The sequence below is a fragment of the Ahaetulla prasina genome, chromosome 11 (assembly GCF_028640845.1).
Source record: "Ahaetulla prasina isolate Xishuangbanna chromosome 11, ASM2864084v1, whole genome shotgun sequence".
Lineage (NCBI taxonomy): Eukaryota > Metazoa > Chordata > Lepidosauria > Squamata > Colubridae > Ahaetulla > Ahaetulla prasina.
This window is the reverse complement of record NC_080549.1, coordinates 23,672,253-23,695,056: the sequence shown is the minus strand read 5'-3', so window position 1 is coordinate 23,695,056 and position 22,804 is coordinate 23,672,253. Positions and strand designations below refer to the sequence as shown.

General features: G+C 43.3%; 1 protein-coding gene across 5 annotated transcripts in view; it reads right to left on the bottom strand.

Annotated features, from left to right (window-relative positions):
• The window catches only part of ARHGEF9 (Cdc42 guanine nucleotide exchange factor 9), a 369,419-nt gene extending 347,014 nt beyond the window's left edge, over positions 1 to 22,405 (bottom strand). For 2 of the 5 annotated variants that reach the window (XM_058154711.1, XM_058154715.1), the window contains exon 1: positions 21,910 to 22,404. The gene's annotated coding sequence lies outside the window, so the exon portion shown is untranslated. Of the gene's footprint in view, positions 1 to 21,909 lie in introns of all 5 variants that reach the window. The other 3 variants (XM_058154713.1, XM_058154712.1, XM_058154714.1) reach the window with 2 other exon arrangements.
• Positions 22,406 to 22,804: the final 399 nt, after the last annotated feature.

Sequence of the window (22,804 nt, the reverse complement as noted above, 5' to 3'; positions counted from 1 at the left end):
ATATTAAAGGTACCGTCACAGGATGGAAGCTGTTCCAAGTAAAGGTGGCTTTTGCAAACTGACTGATGGTGATTTTGCCAATTCCAGTGATGTTCAAGTGGTGTTCCAAATGTTTTGGGATTGTACTCAAGGCAACTATCACTATTAGAACAAACTTTACTTTCTTCTGTCACCTGAATTCTATTCGATTATTACTATTACTAGTAATATAGGTAGTCTTCAACGTACATCACTTCATTTAGTGACGTTCAAAGTTTTTCGCACTTAATACCATGGCAGCATCCCTGCGATCATGTGATCAAAATTCAGATGCTTAGCTTTTGCCTCATATTATGACGGCTGCAGTGTCCTAGGGTCATGTGATCACCTTTTGCAACCTTCTGGCTGCGGTGTGGCTCAGGCTGTAAGAAGCCTGTTATTAAACACAGCTGCTTGCAATTACTGCAGGATCTAGTCCCACCAGGCCCAAGGTTGACTCAGCCTTCCATCCTTTATAAGGTAGGTAAAATGAGGACCCAGATTGTTGGGGGCAATAAAAGTTGACTTTGTATATAATATACAAATAGGATGAGACTATTGCCTTATACACTGTAAGCCGCCCTGAGTCTTCGGAGAAGGGCGGGATATAAATGTGAATAAAAAAAAATAAAAAAAGTCAATGGGGAGACCAGATTCACTTAACTGCTATGTTATTAATCTGCAGTGATTCACTTAACAAGTATGGCAAGAAAGATTGTAAAATAGGGTAAAACTCACATAGCACCCATCTCCTCTAGAAACATAAATTTTGGGCTCATTTGTGGTCATAAGTCAAGGACTTATTTTCCAAAGCACTAAAAGGAAAGACAAGAAACAATGCTTGAAAACTAACCAAGGAGGGAAGCAACCTAGAACCAAGGAGAAATTTCCTGACAGTGAGAGCAATCAGATAAAGGAACAGTTTGGCTTCAAACGTTGTAGGTGCTCCATCACTGAAGACTTTCAAAAAGAGACTGGACAACCATTTGTTTGAAATGGAATAGGGTCTCCTGCTCCAACAAGGGGGTTGGCCTAGAAGACCTCCGAGGTCCCTTCCAACTCTTATTCTATGTTCTATGACTACCTGTAATAAGGCTGCCTCCATTCCTCTTCCCTCCCTCTTTGTATTACCCAAGATTAAGACACCTTAAAAATCTCTCTCCTCTTCTCTCCTGCATACTCTTAACAAAAAGATCCCTATTATTCAGGCAGAAACTTTAAGCCTGAAGAAGGAGCTAGATGCTAAGATGGTATATTAACCTGCCCTTCTGGTTTTCCTTCTGCCTCTCTGCCCCCCCGCCCCCGTCCCCAATTCCTCCTCTTAAAGAATGTTTTAATATTTTCCAGTCCTGAAGGCCATTTGCCGAGGCATCTTCCTCCTCCCGGTCCCAGCAAAGAGGTCAGCCGGCGCTTCCTCCAAGCGGCGCCTGCAGAGGGGGGCCTTTGGCTTTGGCCCAGGTCTCCGCTGAAGGATGGACGCTTCGTTGCACTTCACCAGCCAAGGCTCGGAGCACAGGCCGGTGTGTAGACCCATAAAAGGAGAGCCACGTGTCACCCTTGACCCACTTTGCAGGGTCAGTGCATAACCTATGCTCAATGACAAGTGACACGTCGCTAAAATGCTGCCATTCCTGGAGAACTTTCACACACTGGTCTTGCAAAGAGTAAACAGAAAAAAGAAACGCAACTCAAAACTAATCCACACGCTTCAATCTCTGACCTGGAGCCCAATCCGAACAATGCTGACTTTCCAGATAAGATGTTCTCTTCAGTGCCGTCTAAGGTTTGCTTTGAAGAAAAGCACTGAAATTCAATCCTAATTTAAAACCACCATAAAACAACCATTCACTTCTAGTTGTTCCTACCCATAAAAGTATTGGATCAAAAAAAAAAAAACCCTTGGAAAAATCAGGCTAGAGTAGGATTTTCAATAAGAAATTTATCAAAACAAATGTTAAGACTTTGGAAAAAGTGCAGAGAAGATCAACTATGATGATTAATAGCCTGGAGACAAAATCATATGAAGAATGGCTGCAGGATTTGGGTATTGCTGATCTACAGAAAAGAAGGACTGAGGGGTGACATGATAGCAGTCTTCCAGTATTGGAGGGGCTGCCACAAAGAAGAGGGGCTCCACCTATTCTCCAAAGCATGGGAAGGCAGGACAAGAAGCAATGGATGGAAACTAATCAAGGAGAGAAACACCCTGACAGTGAGGACAATTAACCAGTGGAACAGAAGTTGCCTTCAGAAGTTGTGGGTTCTCCATTACTGGAGGCTTTTAAGAAGAGACTGAACAGCTGCCTGTCTGAAATGGTATAGGGCAGTGATAGCTAAACTTTTTGGCACTGAGTGGCAAAAGCGCACACATGCGTGCGTAAAAGCACACACACTCATAATGCAACGCATGCGCGCACCCCTTGTCAGAAGTCGCAGAAAGGAATCACGCAGCCCCGGGACAACTGCAACCGTCATAAATACATGTCAAGCACCTGAATTTTGATCATGTGGGATGTTGCAATGATCATAAAGTATGTAAAACAGTCATAAGTCACTTTTTGAGTGCTGTTGTAACTTCGATCTGTCACTAAACAAACGGTTGTAAATTGAGGACTACCTGTAGAACATGCCTTTGTCCTCAAGGGCAGCTCTGATTCCTTTTTCAAAATTTACTCCCGAGCAAGGCTGCCTAATAGAGGACTGTCAAGCCCACAAGGGTGCCAATCCTTAAGTCAGTTCCTATGGAGATTCTCAATCATCCAGGTGTCCCAAAGATGTTTTTCCAAAAGGGAACTGGACTTTCTTGGGTTTTTTTCCTTTTTTTTTTTTTATTGAAAGAGTTTTAAAAAACAAAAACATTTTCCCCCCTTTTTTCCCCCTCCCTCCCAAAAAAAAAAAAACCCTCCCCCCCCCCCAGCTTCCCGGGTCAATCACAAGGTAAAGTTATACATAAACCAAACATAGAATAAAATTTTCCCTTCCAATCCAAATAACCACATCCACAGCTTTTCATCTCCCAACCCCCTCCCCATTACATAAAATAACTTTCTAATTATTCAAAGGCAATCTGATATTTCTTAATCTGATATCTGTTTTGTAGATAATCAATCCATTTTTCCCATTCAATTAAATATCTTTCCTGCGTATTGTCTTTTAAAAACGCTGAGATTTTAGCCATCTCAGCCAAATTAATAACTTTCAATATCCATTCTTCTATTGTAGGTATCTCTTCTTTCTTCCAGTATTGTCCAATCAACAGTCTTGCTGCTGTTATTAAATTCAGAATCAATTTAGTCTCAATCCCTGTACAATCCGTTATAATTCCCAAAAGGAAAAATTGTGGCAGGAACTTTATCTTCTTCTTCAGTACATTTTGAATAATCCACCAAATTCTTATCCAAAAGACCTTAATTTTCTTGCAAGACACCACGAGTGTCCAGCTTGTTGAAAAAATAACATAGGGGACAAGGAGCCTGACCTGAAATGAAAAAAACTGGGTTTTTTTCCTTGAAAACCTTTCGCTGAACTGAACTGAACTGAACTGAAGTATTGAAAAAGCTTCTTGGATGAGAAGCGAAACGTTTTCAAGGAAAAAAAACCCAGTTTTTTTTCATTTCAGGTCAGGCTCCTTGTCCCCTATGTTATTTTTTCAACAAGCTGGACACTCGTTCACCAAGTGCAAAATAGCTCCTATTGTTTCCAGCCAGGCTGCTGATAGCAAATTAGTCTCCTCCCTTCAGACCAAATTCTCCCCAGGGGCACACAGTCTATTGTTCCTGCTAAGTCATTTGAAAGGGTTATTTTTTCCTTATTTCTTTTGTGTGTGCAGACACGAGGGGGAGAAAGTTATGTATTCTTCCCGTGCATGAAATTAGTACGGAACGGAAGCGGAGTTAAAATAAAACCATTTGCTCATTTCAGGGATCCAGCAGGCCACGCCCAGCATGGAAACAAAGGGGGAAAACGATTTTAGTCTGTCCTGGAATCCAGAGGAACTCTAAAATACTGAAGTACGGTGGGAATTCAAGACTGAGGCTAAGAGTCATGTCCTCGGTGACTTTGAACCAGTCTGGCATGCAAGACTTGTAGTGGAAAAAAATTGGATCCTTCATGCAACACAACAGTTCAGCAGGGACTTCAACATTAAAACAATTAATTAAATAAATAAATTTAATTAATTAATTAATTAATTAATTAAAATTAACAATTATGACAACCATTTATCTGAAATGGTATAGGGTCTTTTCTCAAGCAGGGGGTTGGATTAGAAGGGCCGTGATAGCTCAGGCTGTTAAGAAGCCTGTTATTAGAACACAGCAGCCTGCAATTACTGCAGGTTCAAGCCCGGCCCAAGGTTGACTCAGCCTTCCATCCTTTATAAGGTAGGTAAAATGAGGACCCAGATTGTTGGGGGGGCAATAAGTTGACTTTGTAAATATACAAATAGAATAAGACTATTGCCTTATACACTGTAAGCCGCCCTGAGTCTTCGGAGAAGGGCGGGGTATAAATGTAAACAAAACAAAAAAACAAAAACAAAAAAAGAAGACCTCCAAGATCCCTTCCAACTCTGTTATTCTATGTTTTCTGTTAAATAAATTATACCGAAGAACAAACCGGTCCTTTACTTAGATTTTCTCTCTCTCTCTAGTGTCTTCTTTATCTGGTAAATCTTTGGATCAAAATGTTTTTATTCTTTTCTTTTCTTTTCTTTTTTGCATAATTAACTCATTAATAAAAACTACAGAATTTTCGCCTGGACCACGGGTGTCTCACCTTGGCAACTTTAAGACTTGTGGACTTCAACTCGATGCTGGCTGGGAATTCTGGGAGTTGGTCCACAGGTCTTAAAGATCTTAAAGTTGCCAAGGTTGGATACCCCTGGCCTAGAAGGTGATCCAATCCTGGCCAGTTTAGGGAGTCCGTTTCCTACAAAGTGGCCCAAAATAGATGTTTATCATAGACCTTCAAAGGAAAAATGCATCAGGGAAATCACAGGCAGGAAGCTGTGTCGTTTGGAAGTTTCATCTGTATTTTCACTTGCCCCCTTTGGGTCTAGGACTTTTCGGCTCGAACCCTTCTCCTTGCTGTGAAATGCCTGGGACGTTGTACCAGGGTGAAAGACTGGGGGAGGGCCAGCCAAGGAGAAAAGTTTGTGTCTAATTTCACTTTCACTCAGAGGTGAAAACCTTGAGGCGAAGCAGGCAAGGAGAAGGGTTCCAGCCGAAAAGTCCCATTCTGACTACAACCAAGGAGGAATTTCCTGACAGTGAAAACAATCAGTGGAATGGCTAGTGCTCCGTCATGGGAGGTTTTCAAAAATTGTTAGGACAACCACTTATCTTAAATTGTATAGGGTCTCCTGCTTGAGCAGAGGGTTGGATTAGACCTCCAAGATCCCTTCAATCTCTGTTATTCAGTATTATGCAAGTACTTTGTCAAGATTATACATTGCACAAGGAAAGGACATGGGGCCTAGTTTTTTCACAATTAAGCTAAGCCAACGTGCCTTCTCAGTTTGCGCTAAGAATGCTGGGTGGGTGCTAATTTAAATTATTACTTGTAATTTACACATGAAGAATCCTACTGTGTCAGCATGTGATGTAACATTGTATAACATGAGAGCTATGAAAATAGCTCAGTCACAGTTCAACAAAAATTAACATATACACAAGCAAAGCATCAGACTTTGGTGTTTCTGCCTGGAGGGCTCAGCCAGACAAGCATCCCTTCCAGTTTTGCTCTACAATGGAGAATTCCCATTTTATGTAAGGAATGGTCAGAAATTATCCATCTGTTATGGATTCCACAGATTTTGATAGAAGAAAATGGAATGGCACATGGATAAATAAGATACATTAAGAAGGAACTTCTTTAAATGCTGACTTTGATTTTCAAAGGTGAAAATAGAAATGGGATTTTTCGGCTCGAACCCTTCTCCTTGCCTGTTTCGCCTCAAGGTTTTTGCCTCTGGTTATTAGCCACAAACTTTTCTCCTCGGCTGGCCCTCCCCCAGTCTTTTGCCCGGGCACAACGGCCACGGCCACTCCCTCCCAGGCGCTTCGCTGCAGCCCATGCACAGAAGAAGGTTTCCTCCTAGGTTTTTTGACACCTGGGACAGCTAGGGCCCAACAGATCAGCTGGACGGGGAAGGAAGGAAGGAAGGAAGGAAGGAAGGAAGGAAGGAAGGAAGGAAGGAAGGAAGGAAGGAAGGAAGGAAGGAAGGAAGGAACAGCCTTGGTGAAATGGGAGGGATAAGGCAGGAGAAGGCTGGGGATGGGGGGACTTCCACCTCTGGCTTTTTTTGAGAGAGAGAGAGGAAGGAAGGATCCATTTCAGGCCAAATATCCAAATCAATAACTAATGACAATGAATAATTTATGGCATTGATTCCCACCCCCAAAAATGTGGGGCGATGTTGGCAAACATCCCATTCAAGATTTAGAAAGGCAGAAAAGGAAATTCCCACCCCTGCCCGCTCCCCCAGTTCAAAGGGAAGCACTTCTGGGTTTTTTTTTTTATGTTTTGCAATGCCACGTTGTGACACATACACACCATCCCCACCCCCTCCTGAAATTTGCACAAATGTCTCAGGGGGAAAAGAACAATCGAACAAACCGAAGTGCTATTATCTATTGCTTTTGGTTAAGAAATTAATTGCAACTAACTCTTCCCCTTGCAAAAAATAAAAGATTGTCCCCATGTTGGTGAGACATAGCATTAATTTAATTAATTAATATAGAATTCCTTTGAAATATAGTATTTTTGAGATGTGTTTTCCCAAGAGTGAGAACAATTAACAAGTGGAATGACTTCCTCCAGAAGTTGTACATGTTCCATCACTGGAGGCTTTTAAGGAGAGACTGGACAGCCACTTGTCTGAAATGTTGTAGGGCAGTGGTATAATCTGAACTGGTTTACTACCGGTTCGTTGGCTGTGCGTGCATGCGCAGTGCACACCATGCACCAAATGCAAGGTGCGCGCAGTGCATGCCAAAAGGAGGCATGGGGTAAGTAGAACACCGCATGGAGGGGTGTGTGTGATCAGCTGTGGCACGTGATCTTTTTTTTGACCTTTTAAAAGCATTTTTATACAACCTATTTGGCCGATAGGTTGTAAAAAAATGCTTTCAAAAGTAAAAAAAAAAGGCTCTGACGTTCAGGCAGTTCAGCTAGGATTGTCAGAACCTCTTTTTTTTACCTTTTAAAAGCATTTTTTAAAAGAAGCGGCAAGTGGGGAAGTGGGCGACTGGGCATTGGATGGGCATGGTTGGGCGTCCAGGGATTTTTGCTACTGGTTCTCCGAACCACTCGCTGCCATCGCTACTGATCAGCCGATCCAGTCCAAACCAGGAGCATTTCACCCCTGGTGTAGGGTTTCCTCCTTGAGCAGGCGGTTGGACTAGAAGGCCTCCAAGGTCCCTTCCAACTCTTGTTATTCTGATTCTGGGAGCATCCAATCCAAGTTCTATCTAGAGGACCCCAGATGGGAAGATTCTCTTAGGCCAACCATGCTAGTGTCTTTAACTTTAAAATAGTGATGACAACATTTTATTCCATAGATACAAGAATCCTCATGTTTTCCCATTGCACATGCATTTTTTTTTTCCAATCTGGATCTTGGCTACTAACCTTCATTCTTCAGCCTCTCTTCCATTTTGTCTCCATTTAGGACACCAATCGGTCTAACAACTAAAAACCAACCACCCAGAATCTGTTTTCCTTTCTCCTAGAATCCTAACCCCACACAGGTGGCTTCCCTCCATTGTTTTCACAACAACATAGAACAAAACCATCCAGTGATCCAAACAAAACGAACCATTTGCTGCAAGATCAAACAAGCAAGGCGCTTGGGGGAATTCACACATGCGATCCAGGGTGGGGGAGATTGCATAGGAGGCAGCTTGGTGCCAGCGGCCATCAACATGCCCCAAATTCCTCACTGGGTATCCAAGAAATTTCCTGCTTTATCTGGCATTTCTCCCAAAAATCTATTAGGAAAAGAAAGTTAGGAGGAGGCGGGCGAATTGCCAAGCAAAGAACCAGCATCTAACACAGTGTTTCTCAACCGTGGCTACTTTAAGATGTCTGAACTTCAATTCCCAGAATTCTGGGGGTTGAAGTCCAGACATCTTAAAGTTGCCAAGACTGGGTTCCAACATCACATTAATGTCCAAAGAGAAGTCCAACCAACACAAAACAGATTTTCTGTTGCTACCCACTGGATGCAATTGCTGACAATGGATGGTGCTCCATGTTGAGATGGGAAACCCACTCAAATGGCATTATAAGCTCTAAAACAGATATCCCTCCATTGTAAAAAATCTTTCCAAAGACACTTCAGGTCAGAGACAAAATGCACTGCATCAATGTTATAGTCCTTTTCCCCCAACCCTTTGCAAAAAGATTCCCCAAAGATTCCCACCCCTGATTAACGGCAACGCCTACAGTCCCACTGAGTTCATAGAAGATGGGTAAAATCTGAAATAAAAACAGAGCATTGGTAAGGTAGTGTTTGGCCGTGACCATCATGGCCACTATTTTGTGATGCAACAAGGCTCCCATGCAGGTAGTCCTCAACCTATAACCCTTCAGTTAGTGACCATTTGAAGCTACAACAGCACTGAAAAAGGTGACTCATGACCAGTCCTCGCACTTAACTGTTGTAGTATCTTGATGGTCACGTGATCAGAATTCAGGAGCTCGGCAACCAGCATGGATTTATCATGGTCACACCATCCTGTGGTCATGTGATCACCATTTACGCCCTTCCAAGATGGCTTCCAACAAAGGAGGAATCTGGATTTATTTAAGGACTGCATGATTTAAGGACTAACAACTGCAGTGATTCTGTTAACAATCATAGCAAAAAAAAAAAAAGTAATAAAATTGGGCATGTCTCACTTAACAGCTACCTTGCTTTGCAGCAGAAATTCTGGCCCCAATTGTGGTCGTAAGTTGAACACTACCTGTAGTATCCATTTTGGAAGTAGAAACCCCTACCGCTTGAATTCAGGATTCTTCATGCATGCCCAACCCCAAATTATTTAAGTACAGGTAGTCCTCAACTTACAACAGTTTGTTCAGTGACCATTTGAAGTTACAACGGCACTGAAAAAAGTGACTTATGACCATTTTTCACACTTATGACTGTTGCAGCATCCCCATGATCACACAATCAAAATTCATATGCTTGGCAACTGGCTCACATTTATGATGGTTGCAGTGTCCCAGGATCATCTGATCCTCTTTTGTGACCTTCTGACAAGCAAAGTCAATGTCACTTAACAACCGTGTTACTAACTTAACAACTGGAGTAATTCACTTAGCAACTCTGGCAAGAAAGGTCGCAAAATGGGGCAAAATTCACTTAACAACTGTCTCACTTGGCCATGGAAATTTTAGGCTCAAATATGGTCTTAAATCGAGGACTACCTATATGTTGGAGCTGAATGTCCCCAACTGCACAGCTCAACCACCAGGACCATCTGCAGGAGGGTCCAAGAAAGTTAGGATGGTGACCACAATCCCTTTTATTTATTTATTTTTATTTATTTATTTTATTTTGTCACAACAATATATGTAGGTATCATACAAAAAGATTATATAGTAAATAAACACATATATGAGTAAATATAAGGAGGTATAAGCATATATATATATATAGGAAGAAGAAAAGAAAAACAATAGGACAGGAACGGTAGGCACGTTTGTGCGCTTATGCAAGCCCCTTATGGTCCTCTTAGGAATGGGATGAGGTCAATAGTAGAAAGTTTTGGTTAAAGCTTTTAGGATTATGAGAAGAGACCACAGAGTCAGGTAAAGTATTCCAAGCACTGATGATTCTGTTACAGAAGTCATATTTTCTGCAATCTATATTAAAGCGGTTGACATTAAGTTTAAAACTATTAGTTGCTCTAGTATTATTGCAATTAAAGCTGAAGTAGTCTTTGACAGGAAGGACATTACAATAGATGATTCTGTGAATTCTTCTCTCTCTAAGACGCTCCTGATGTCAAATAATTCATGCACAACAATCAAGCTAAGAACAATTAAGGCTCTTCAAAGGGGAAGAGAGATGCAAACGTCTCAAAAACTTGTTTTGTTCTTGAACCTATACCCAGAAGAAAATGTGTTATCTTTTGAAACCATCTTAGCATACTTGAGTGGCTGCTGTACATCAAAGCAAATTCCTTAAGGACAGGAATATTATTATTGTATTATTTTAATGTCTGCATTCTTGCTCTCTGATGCAACTCTGTCTGTTTTTTTGCGAGCAAGGCTTTTGTGTAGTTGAATGATATGTGCCAAATTCAGATCCAGGTCAGTGAAGTTTTCATTTCTAAAAACCATAATAATACAGTTGACTGCACTGAAGTAGTTGCTGTAATATACAGGAAGCCCTCAGATTATAACCACAATTGAGCCCAACATTTCTGTTGCTAAGTGAGACATTTGTTAAGTTTTGCCAATTTTATGACATTTCTTGCCACAGTTGTTAAATGAATCACTGTAGTTGTTAAATTAGCAACACAACTGTTAAGTGAATCTGGCTTCCCTATTGACTTTGCTTGTCAGAAGGTCACAAAAATGGATGGCACTGCAACCATCGTGAATATGAGCCTCTTGCCAAGAGTGTGAATTTTGATCGCGTGATCATGGGGATGCTGCAAAAGTCACAACTGTGAAAAATGGTCATAAGTCACATTTTTCAGTGCCATTGTAACTTTGAACAGTTACTAAATGAATTGTTGTAAGTCAAGGAGTACCTGTAGTGAGTACAACATAGGTCTTGGATTGAGATCCTATGTCCTAATTTGTTGTGTCTTGCCCGCTCTCACCGCAGTCGGGGTCTGCTTATCTGCTTCCGAACGCTGAAGAATGTCCTCCCGGCCCCAGCCCTGGCTCCATGCCCAGACAGGCTGAGGAGGGGGCATCTCCCGGCCCCAGCCCTGGCACCATGCCCAAGCAGGCTGCAGAGGAGGGAGCACCCCCCCCCGGCCCCAGCCCTGGCTCCATGCCCAGGCAAATGGAGCAGCTAGACCCCTCCCCCTCCTCCACAGCATGTGAGCCTGAGGAAAGTTTATTTCCAACAGCTGCTGATTGGAGTGACCCTCGCATCAGAAGACTGGATAGGCGGAGGCAACAGAAGGAAGGGAGGGGCAGGCCTTAATGAGTGCTGAGTCATGGAGCCACACCCCATGGCCTATATAAAGGATCTGCTTTCTGGCAGTCTCTGAGTCAGGCAAAGTCGAACTTATCTTGCTGAAGTCACTTTCTGGTCTCCTGCCTGCTCTGAGGACTTTGCTAGGACTTTGGGCAGAGCTGCAGAGGCAAGCCTGATTCGGATTTCCCTGACCCAGCCGTCAGCGGAGGAGTGGGACACGACATAATTTTTCAGTTCCACCTCCCTGAAATAGATCTGGGGGGTTTTGATGAACAAAACAAAGGGAGAATCTTATGTATAAAGTCTTCAACTCTTGGGTAAAACAGAAGTTACTGATACCATACATTAACAATAGTTGTCTATTCTGAACATCCAGACCTTGACAGTTCTAAATTCAGTTCTAGTCAAAACAACCTGGCTATCTATTATAAAAAAAAAATAGTGTTCTAACCAAATTTAAGATTAAATACAAATAATCTTGACTTTCCCAGCCTCTCATGGCACAAAGCTAAATTTCAATCCCACTTTATTTAACCACTTATTTTAGCTCACCGTGACATTCTGTGGTCTCCTGAAAGAAGCTCCAGATTCATGACAAAACAAGACAAAAAAGTAAATGAACAGGGTCATCTGCAGTCTATCCATCATTAATCACATATTATCCCTCCTTCCTTTCAGCCTCTCCTAACCATAGCCAATAACATTATTCTTTGGGATAAAAAAAGTTCATTCCAGAGGTTCATATTTACAACAGCCCATTGTTGTCATTGTTGATGCCTTACTCAACTTGCTGGCTAGAACGTTTCAGTCTGATGCCCTTCCATGCAGAGATGAATGAAACGCAGGGCGGCCCTCTGAAGAAGACAATAGGGCAGTGCTGAAGTGGAAGCTGGCATCTCATTGAACAGAAAGCACAGTTAAGCCATCAAAAGCTTTTGGTCCAACAATGGACAGCTCAGCCAACCGAGTTGGCTTTAGGTGGGTACACTTGTAGAAGGATTTCAAAACAGATGGGTGTAAGAAGAAGAACGCAACCCTCTGGCCGGGGGATATAAGTACAGATTAGGTGAAACCTGGCTTAATAGCAGTAACTGAAGGAGGGATCTTATGGAAAAATCACTTAAATAGGAGCCAACAGTGTGTAACAGCAGCCAAAAAAGCCAATGTAATCCTAAATTGCACTAACAGAGGGGTAGAATCACATTACGTGAAGTATTAGTACTGCTTTATAAAAACTTGGTAAGAGTTCACTTAGAATATTGTATGCAGTTTTGGTTGCCACAATATAAAAAAGATGATGATACTCTGGAAAGAGTGCAGAGAAAAACAACAAAGTTGAATCGTTTTCGGGGGATGGAGGCTAAAACATATGAACAAGGGTTGCAGGAATTGGGTATGTCTAGTCTAGTGAAAAGAAGGACTAAGGGCGACATGATAGCAGTGATCCAATATTATTATTATTTTTTTGAATCTATTTTTTTTATTTTTTTCCCCCTCACACACACCCACATATTTTATGAACAGAGTATTGGCCATATCATATCTTATACAACTTAACCTATCTAAATACATTTTACTTAGTTGCAATTTCTGCCAAAATGTTCTTTTTCAATATTTTTAATCGTATCTTGATATTTCTATGCTTATTTATGTAAGCCGCATCTTCTTTCGCCCTCAAGTTCTAATTTCTCCATTTTTACTGAGATATATTCTCTTCTCTAATTTTTACTCTTATGATTTCCACCCTCAATCTTTTCCCATTTCCTCCTCTTCTCTTCTCTTCTTTTTTGAGAGATACTTCCCCCTATCCATTTTTATTCTGCAGTGATCCAATATTTGAAGGGCTGCCACAAAGCAGAAGGGCTCAACCTATTCTTCAAAGCACCTGAAGGCAGGACTAGAAACAATGTATGGAAGCTAACCAAGGAGAGAAGCAACTTAGAGCTTAGGAGAAATTTCCCAACAGTGAGGACAATTAACCAGTGGAATGACTTGCCTCCAGATGTTGTGGGTGCTATATCACTGGAGGCTTTTAAGAAGAGACTGGGCAACCAGTTCTCTGGAATTGGACCTTGTGCATGAGCAAGGGTTGGACTACAAGATCTCCAGGGTCCCTTCCAACTCTGTTATTCTGATTCTGGGAGCTCCACATTCTATCTAGAACAGGGGAGTCAAACTCAAGGCCCAGGGCCTGAATCTGACTTGTGGGGTACTTAGATCTGGCCTGCAGGGCTGCCCTGGAAGAACCGGTCCGTGGTGGTTTTGCCAGTGAAAATGGAGCTTGGGAGGGTCACATGAGGAAGGTTGCAGGAGGCCCTGGCAGCTGAAAATGGAGCTCAGGAGCCCATTTTCACTGGCAGAATGCTCAGGCCACCTAAGGCACCACCACACGAGTGACATCAAGCCGACCACGCCCACCCTGGCCATGCCCACCCTGGCCCCCAGAGGTCAAACACAACCATGATGCAGCCCTCAATGAAATCAAGTTTGACACCCCCGATCTAGAGGACTTTAGATGGGAAGGTTGTCTTAGGCCAACCATGCTAATGTCCTTAACTGCGAAATAGGGGTGACAACATAGTTACAAGAGTCCTCAAGAGAATATAGTGGGATGGAATCAATTGAGGGGGTGGATCCCTAGGAGGAAGTGGAGTTCAGAGGAGTAAGAGGAAAACTCAACCCAGAGATCATGTGTGAGAGAAAGAGGATGAAGATAGTTTCTTTTTAATAGTCCACATCATATATTGTAGATGCATATTAGAGTTCTTGGTCTGCAAGATCTGGTCTATTGGTGTGAAAACAATAAAGAACTCAGCTTGAAGATTCACCATGTCATTCTTGGTTTGGGGCCTGATGTGTGACGAGGTCATTTCAGCATTTTTCTAAGGTGTTTTTTTTTAACAGCAATAAGGTAAACATCTCCACCCAAGCATTTTCTAAATGTTTTTGACTCTATTTTTATCATATTCAGTAGGGATACATAAAGAGATTTAAAGATAATAGGATGCAAACTCTGAACTGGATCAGTTTTCCATATTGAATGGCTAGTTGATTCCAGGAGCTCAATCAGATACCCAGCAATCTCCTGGATGGGTCAGGCACAGGAATACAGGGGTTTATTTCTTTTTGTCAAAACAGAAATGGGAATCAAATTCATTCAACTTTGAATTGAAAAGTTGAATTGAATTAGGTTGATTTTCAAAATTGAAATTCAGAAGCAATCTCAATTTGACCGGGATATCTTCGGGACCGCCTTCTGTTACCACATGCCTCCCACCGACCAGTACGCTCTCATAGAGAGGGCCTCCTCAGGGTGCCATCAACCAGACAGTGCAGGCTGGCGACCCCCAGGGGGAGAGCCTTCTCTGTGGGGGCACCTACCCTCTGGAATGAGCTTCCCCCAGGGCTTCGACAACTTCCAGACCTCCGGACCTTTCGCCGCGAGCTTAAAACATATCTATTCTTCCGAGCAGGACTGGCTTAATAGGGTTTTAAATATGGATTTTATTGGGGTTTATTTTATATTTCGTATTGTATTTTAAATTTAGGCTATTGGAATAAGTTTTTTAAATATTGTTTTTATTGAAATGTATCGTTTTTATTTTATCTGCCTGTTCACCGCCCTGAGTCCTCCGGGAGAAGGGCGGTATACAAATTAAATTATTATTATTATTATTATTATTAAATTCAAAACGGTTAATTCTAATCAGATTTTGCAGAACTCTAAACACCCAGCCAATATCACAACAGGCCCCTAGTTACTGTAGTATCACCCCACCTAGAAATTGTCACACAGTGATGCAAAAAAAGTGTGTAGACAGGTAGTCCTTGACTTATGATGATAATGGAATTTGGAACTTCCATCTTGATAGTCTTGATAGTCATAAGTTGAAGCACCCACATGACTCTACCCAATTTTAGGATTTTTTTGCAGCAGTCATTAAGTGAATGCTGAGGCTGTAAGAATATGGCAATTGTCAAGTGAATCCATGACCACAGAACGCTTCAACTGGCTGTGAAGTTGAACCACTTACCAAGTGCCCAAAATGTGGTCATGTGATTGTGTCCAGGTCATAAGTTCCTTTCAGGGTCCACCTCAACTGTGAACAGGTGCTGAGCGACCATTTGTTAAGCAAGGACTTACCTGTTTCTCCATTACCCCATCAGCATGCAAAGTCTTCTGTTTCCTTCGTCATGACAAGGTACAATTTATTTTACAGGAAAAACCTGATTTTTTCTGAGCATCATTTCTGAGAAGCAGCAGCTAAGGAAGGATGGAATTATTCAATCCCACATGGTGTGCTAGCCTCCAAGTAGATCCATATCTTCTATCATCGCCAGGCAGGAGATGCAGGTAGGGAGGGAGGATATAACCCAGCCATTTTCAAATTTGGCAACATGAAGATGTGTGGACTTCAGCTTCCAGACTTCATGCAGGCTGGGGAATTCTGGGAGTGGAACTCTACACATCTTCAAGCTGCCAAGCTTGAAAAACACTGATATAACCAAATTAAGTAAAAATGGACAGGTCTATTTTATTTATTTGTATCATGCCTTTATAATTTTTACAAATAATCTCATCAAAGGTGGAGGAGAGTGTGCTAAATATAACATAACCAGCACACCTTTCTCTTCCTATTTTCCCCACAACAACCCTGTGAGGTAGGTTGGGCTGAGAGTGACCGGCCCAAGGTCACCTGCTTCTTCATTCAATTTCAGGAGAAGGACTGTCAAAATGTGATGCCAAAGTGGAAGGATTTCAAAATTTCTTTCTGAGAACAGAAGAATTTCAGAAAGATTTCCTGCAACTTCCCTGTGGTATCTCTTGTTTCTGTTAAATTCCAAATGTGTGTGAGAGGAGAGGAGAGGAGAGGAGAGAGCCTTCAGATGCAACCTTTGTCTTCCTGCTGCCTTAATTACTGAGACGTCTGTAAGCAACTGGCACACTTGAGTAAACCCAGCACATGTGTGATGTCCCCAGCACATCAGGGGACAAGGAAGATGACCAACCCAGAAACTCTTCTAATAAACAGAAGAGACTATCAGGGAGTAAATTACCAATAAAAGAGAGTATTTGTAGCTCAGGGTTGAAATGAGGGGCTCTTGGTGGCCTCTGAGCTTGCTTGTTTTCTTGAAGACATTTTATTATCCGAACTAGGTAACAACCTAGTACTGATGATGTTACCTAGTTGGGTAATGAAACGTCTTCAAGAAAACAACCAAGTGCAGAGACCACCAAGGCCCCTTCAGGGAGTAAATTACTGCATTGCTAGATTTTTACAACTTCACAAAAGTCGAACAGTGTCAGGGTCATATAAACTCAGGAGGGATGGGAAACAATACAAATAAAACAGTATTTCAGATAAAATAATTTCAACAAGAATACTTGGCTGACTCAGCACCTTCTGAAATCACGCCTGCACTAATCTAAGATTTGTTTAACCATAGCCTATGGTCCAATAATGAGTTGGCAAGTGGTTTCTAATTACAAGAGTTACAATACAGGGAGCCCTTGACTGACAACCATTCATTTAGTGACCATTGCAGAGGTCGTCCGCGAGGCACCTCACTTGTGGGGTGCCTCAGGGGTCGATTCTCTCGCCTACCCTGTTCAACATCTATATGAAGCCGCTGGGCGAGGTCATCAGTGGTTTCGGGGTGAGTTATCATCTGTACGCTGATGATACTCAGCTGTACTTTTCCACCCCGGACCACCCCAACGAAGTGGTCGAAGTGCTGTCCCAGTGCCTGGAAGCCGTACGGGTCTGGATGGGGAGAAACAGACTCAAGCTCAATCCCTCCAAGACGGAGTGGCTGTGGATGCCGGCACCCCGGTACAGCCGCAGCTGACTGTTGGGGGCGAGTTAGTGGCCCCAAAGGAGGTGGTTCGCAACTTGGGTGTCCTCCTGGACGGACGGCTGTCCTTTGATGAACATCTGGCGGCCGTCTCAAGGAGGGCTTTCTACCAAGTTTGCTTGGTCCGCCAGTTGCGTCCCTTCCTTGACCGGGATGCCTTATGCACAGTCACTCATGCTCTGGTCACGTCTCGGTTGGATTACTGCAATGCTCTCTACATGGGGCTGCCCTTGAGGTGCACCCAGAGGCTACAGTTAGTCCAGAATGCGGCTGCGCGAGTAGTAACGGGAGCCGCTCGCGGCTCCCATGTAACATCACTGCTGCGTAGTCTGCACTGGCTTCCTGTGGTCTTTCGGGTGCGCTTCAAGATTCTGGTTACCACCTTTAAAGCGCTCCATGGCTTACGAGACCGCCTGCTGTTACCCTATGCCTCCCACCAACCCGTACGCTCTCACAGAGAGGGTCTCCTCAGGGTGCCGTCCGCCAAACAGTGTCGGCTGGTGGCCCCCAGGAGTAGGGCCTTCTCTGTGGGAGCATCGACGCTCTGGAATGAACTCCCCCCTGGTCTACGTCAAGTGCCTGATCTTCGGACCTTCCGTCGTGAGCTAAAAACATATTTATTTATTCAAGCGGGACTGGCATAATGTTTTAATAGTTTTAATCTTAAATTGGGTTTTTATTGGGTTTTTTAAAATCTTTTATAATTTTAAATTTAAACTTTTAATTATCAGCCTTTTGTAATTTGCTAGGTTTTAATTGTTGGTTTTAATTGTATATGTATTGTGTTTTATTGTTGGCTGAGTCCTTCGGGAAAAGGGCGGTATAAAAATTTAATAAATAATAAATAATAATAATAATAATTTAATGACCGTTTTCACATAACCGTTGCCACATCCTTCTAGTTACATGATCAAAATTTGGACACTTAGCAACTGATTCATATTTATGACGGTTGCAGTGTCCCGGCTCATGCAATCATCTTTTGTGATCTTCTGACAAGCAAAGTCAATGGGGAAGCCAGATTCACTTAACAGCCGTGTTACTAACTTAACAACTGCAGTAATTCATTTAATAACTATGGCAAGAAAGGTTGTAAAATGGGACCTAACTTGCTTAACAACTGTCCTTTTTGGGCTCAGTTGTGTAAGTCGAGGAGTACCTATTCACAAAATAAAACACATTATGGTTTCGTGCTATGCTAAAACTCAGCACAGTTTGGTACGCACAGCGCTGTCAGTTGGCTTAACCATGGTTTGTTGAGCAATCATCAGAAACAACACTAAGCCATAAATTGTCATTTACAACCCACGTGACTTAGATACCAACCAAGTCACATTATGGACTCAGCATCACATGCAAATCCAGCCACAGATAGCTTTGTATATCATTATAACTGATGTTCTCTCTCTCTATAGTACAGATAATCCTCAACTTACGGCCTCAATTGGGACTAGTGTTTCCATTGTTAAATGAGCCAAGTGAGTTGGTTAAGTGAGTCGCATCTGATTTTATAACCCTTTTTTGCAACGTTTGTTAAGTGAATCACTACAGTACTGTACTGAATAAACTGGGCTGTCTACTCGTTGCTAATGAATAACATATTTTTATTTTATTTGTATCCCTTTATTATTTTTAACTAATAGCCTAAAGCAGTGAACTTATCCAACATTCTTTCCTCCTCCCATTTTCCCCACCACAACAACTCTGGGAGATAGGTTGGGCTGAGAAAGAGTGACTGGCCTAAGGCTTTCATGTCTAAGGTGGGACTAGAACTCACAATCTCCTGCTTTCTGGCCTGGTGCCTTAACCACTGGACTAAAGTGGCTCTAATATTGGCTTTCAATCTAGCCAAAAATCTAATCCTATGCACCAATATCCAAAGATACGCCCATGAAGTAACTTCTCATGGGTAACCTGTTACTTTCCAGGATCTGGTAAGAGTAGAAGCACTGGGAGGGGCATGGCTTCATGTCACAATTAGGGGGATGGAAGTCAAAACATGAAGAACGGTTGCAGAAATTGGGTATGTCTAGTGTGGTGAAAAGAGGGACCAAGGAGATGTGAGAGCAGTGTTCCATTATTTGAGGAGCTGCCACAAAGAAGAAGGGGGTCAACTTATTTTTCAAAGCACCCGAAGGCAAGACAAGAAGCAATGGATGGAAACTAACCAAGGAGAGAAGCAATCTAGAATGAAGGAGAAAATTCCTGACAGTGAGAACAATTAACCAATGGAATGGCTTGTCTTCAGAAGTTATTGGTACTCCATCCCTGGAGGTTTTAAGAAGAGATTGGATAGCCACTTATCTGCAAAGGTACAGGATCTCCTGATTGAGCAGGGGGCTAGATTAAGAGGAGGAGGAAGAGGAGGAGGAGGAGGAACCAATGCCATTTTCTATGTAGCGCAACCCCAGCTTGAGTAGTTTCATGTATGCTTCAGTATAGGATACAACACCCCACAAAAGAGTTTGTTGAGTTCTATTGGCAAGAATGGTATAGGGCAGTGATAAAGAACCTTTTTGGCACTGAGTGCCGAAAAGGGACCGTGCATGCATGTGGCACCGAGTGCCAAAGATCATCGTGCACGCAGAAAAATGGAAGATGAACAGGCGACGCCGTGCGTGCCAGGCAACATGGCTTTGTGTGCCACTTTGGGCACGTGTGCCATAGGTTCGCCATCACGAGTATAGGATCTCCTGCTTGAGCAGGCGGTTGGACTAGAAGACCTCCAAGGTCCCTTCCAAGTCCGTTATTCTGTTATGTTGCTTGCTCTGAATTAACTCAAAGTAAGGTTCTCCTCTTTGTGACACTCTGCTAGGAATTTCACAACCCATTAGATGAGATTCAAACGTGGCTTGATAGTTTGTGGTTGAAAGGTTATAGAAAGCCATCTGGGAATATTATGTAAACCAGCCCATCCCATTAATCCATTTGCTTGTTTATTTTTTTGGACGTAATATATTATGCCATTGTGTTTTGTTAACCTAAACTTAAGAGTTAAGTATCTTGTGTGAACTTGAGTGTTATGGTTTATGAAATATGATTTAAAGATTGTTGTCCATATTCAAAGCCAAACACCCTTCAAGAAACTACAGCAAACATGACAGTGTGATGTGAGCATTAGAGGTGTGTATGATCTGAATTCATTTGATCCACTAAATCGTAATTGTCCCTTTGGCGCACTGAGGTGACATGCAGAGACACAACAGGCAAACCCCTTCTTGGCCAAGCAGCAACTCCTCCTTCAAAGCAACTTGCAAAAGGGGATTTTGTGTGATTTTGGCTCAGAATGTTATGGAAATTTAACCAATTGTGGCTTGTACATTAAAGATGAATTAAATAACCAAGATTTATTGGATATGCATTTTGTTTTCTATATGATCATTTTTCTAGAAAGATAAGACATTCTTTTTATAATCGAACAGAAAGTTAGAAAAACCTATTTTTAATTAAATGCATGCCTGCTTTGAAAAAGAGGGTGTCTGAAAATAATTGCTTTCGATAACATTGCAAAAGATGACCTACAGAGGTCCTGGCCATTTCCAAAAATGAGATTCCCAGGAACAAAGTATCTTCTTAAGCACATTAAGTGTTTACTTAGGCTGCAAGTTCTCAGCATTTACATGAGAGTAAGTCCCACTGAATACAACAGGAAGTACTCTGCTTAAACATGCAAATTTTTTGTGTGATTAAAATATTTGCATTCTGGTTTTCAAGTCTCTACTAGAACAAACTCATGTCCTAAAATGATTCTGAACCTTTACATAAGCAAAAACAATAATATTTTATTACTGGCAATGATAAACAACCAAAATATTTTTAAAAACTGTCTTACATTGGCATATATTAAATAGTAAAGATTTCTCTAAGTACACTTCACAGAAACAGTGAAGTGACAGGAGTGAAGTGGTTTGCCATGCTTTTCCACATTCCCAGTCTAGCCCATGGCCCCAAAATTCCCAAGTGGCCCCTACCCAAATTCTAACTCGCACTGATCCTGCTTACTGTATGATATTCACAATTAAAACCATTTTAAATTAGTATTCAAAAACTAATGGAACTTCTGGCTTCCTTGTAATAGAAAGTGCCAGAATTTATGCACCGCATGCAAGATCATTGTCCAACTTTTGATCAAGTGACCATGGGGTTGCTGCAGCAGTCGTAAGTATGGAAAACAGGCATAAGTTAAATTTTTCAGGGCCGTTGTAACTTGGAGTCACTAAATGAACTGTTGTAAGTTGAGGATTACCTGCACTGTACCCATAATACTCCCCAGCACAACAGCACAATTCTAACATTCAACAATGCCACAATTCTAAACAAAGGTCTTTTGCTTGCCAAACAACCCGATGTCAATCAGAAGGAAAAGAAAAATGCCACCTGCAAATGAGCCAGTCAGGTTCAAGGCTGGTGCCCTTAAGAGGGTCTCAACCCTAACCCTAACTTTCGGCAGAAGACAACCAAAGAGGGTGAATAACAAACTGGGCTTCCACGGTCGCCGATGCTCCTGCCGTCCCTTTAGAGCAAAGAGGCCGCACGCGGAGACACAACGGGCAACCCTTTCTTGGCCAAGCAGCAACTCCTCTTCCAAAGCAACTTGCGAAAGAGAAGCCGCGAAGCCAGCCCTGCACGTTTTCCCACGGACTCAAAGTTGAGAAGTGAACCCAACTGGCCGGATTCCCACGGCTTCCTCAACGCCGCGCTGCTGCAATACGCTCTGGCACCCAGAACTAGCCAAGATTCCACTGACCCAAGTTAGGCAGATGCGCGGAACTCCCCCTGTCCCCACCCGATTGAGCGAGTTGAGCCCCCGGGGCCGGCGAGAAGCCCCTGCCTCCCTCGCCCTCCGCAGCCCGGCTCCCTCCGGTTACCTGCTCGGCGAAGCGCGTGGCGGGCGCAGCTCCTACACCGCGCGCAGTCCGGCGAGGCCGCTTTCAGGCAAGCCCGGCGCCGGCTGGTCCCTTGTTCCGGGACAGGCAAGCAGGCAGGCGAGCTCCAGAGGCGCCCCAGCTGCGGCCGCCCGCTTTCCTCTCCGGCGCGCCGCGACTTCCCGGCTGGCCGAACTCGGGCGCTGCTCCAGGCGGGGAACTTTTCCACGGGCGAAGAAAGTTGCGCGTGGCGGAAGCGGCTCTAGCTCTAGACTAGCCTTTGGCAGCCGCGGCTTTCTTACTTTGTCCCTTGCGGCGCGGCGCACACCCGCATCCCCACCGCGCTGGTTCCGGGCCGGAGTGACGCGCGGCCGGCTGGCAGTTGCGGGAGCCCCGGGAAGCCGGGCGGGGGTGGCGGAGCGGCGGAGGCAGGACGAGGAAGCGCGGCGCAAAGGCTTTTCCCCCAGCTTCGGCCAAGCGAAGGGGAGGCGGGCCGCGCGCACGTGTGAAGGGGAAGCACCTGGGAGAGTGACGAAAGGGGAGGGGGCTCCCTGGGAGAGCGCGACCGGTCTAGAGGAGGCCGATGCCAGTTGGTCCTGCGAGCCTTTTTTTTTGTTTGTTTATATTTATATCCCGCCCTTCTCCGAAGACTCAGGGCGGCTTACAGTGTGTAAGGCAATAGTCTCATTCTATTTGTATATTTATATACAAAGTCAACTTATTGCCCCCCCAACAATCTGGGTCCTCATTTTACCTACCTTATAAAGGATGGAAGGCTGAGTCAACCTTGGACCTGGTGGGGCTTGAACCTGCAGTAATTGCAGGCAGCTTCGCCCCCTCTCCTATCCTGAGCCTTAAGATCGGCGGTCTGGAGCGGACCTCCTGGCGCATGAAGGGA